Source organism: Myotis brandtii, unplaced genomic scaffold, assembly GCF_000412655.1.
Source record: "Myotis brandtii unplaced genomic scaffold, ASM41265v1 scaffold691, whole genome shotgun sequence".
Classification (NCBI taxonomy): Eukaryota; Metazoa; Chordata; class Mammalia; order Chiroptera; family Vespertilionidae; genus Myotis; species Myotis brandtii.
The window spans coordinates 1,427,785-1,428,353 of record NW_005370704.1 but is presented as its reverse complement, the minus strand read 5'-3'; the positions used below and the strand labels follow the sequence as shown (position 1 = coordinate 1,428,353).

At 71.0% G+C, this 569-nt stretch overlaps 1 protein-coding gene across 1 annotated transcript in view; it reads left to right on the top strand.

The window, feature by feature from the left end:
- The window catches only part of SNAPC4 (small nuclear RNA activating complex, polypeptide 4, 190kDa), an 8,544-nt gene that overhangs the window by 301 nt on the left and 7,674 nt on the right, over positions 1–569 (top strand). The window lies entirely within an intron of this gene.

Genomic DNA, 569 nt, shown 5'->3' with positions numbered 1-569 from the left:
CCGCTGAGGACCCCCGTCCCCTGGCCCCCTATTCCATGGGCGCAAACAGCTGCCCTCCCCTCACACAGCTCCTGCTAGAGGCCTGCCTGCAGTGGCCCAGCTGCCCAGGGCGCCCCCCCTCTGCCCCCCTCTCCTCCGCCCCAGGCTCAGCTCGGAGGCCCCACTTCTTTCACCCGTTCCCAGGGCCTCCGCGTCTGTCTCCTCCCCGGTTGTCCCCACAGCCCCTGTCCCCTGCGTGCCTGGGGCGCTTCGTGTTGGGCCTCTGTCTCCCTTCTCACTGACCTGCCCGGGCCAGTCCTGCCTCCTGGCCCGCGAGCGGTGCTCAGCTCCCGGGTGCTGTCGGGGAGGGAAGGTCCAGCAACGCAAGTCTCACCCTGAGGTCCTTCAGCCCTTCCCTGGCCGGCAGCTGCCTAGGGGGCAGTCCTGCCTCCTGGCCCGCGAGCGGTGCTCAGCTCCCGGGTGCTGTCGGGGAGGGAAGGTCCAGCAACGCAAGTCTCACCCTGAGGTCCTTCAGCCCTTCCCTGGCCGGCAGCTGCCTAGGGGGCGGGCCGAGTGCCGCCCTGCGGGTC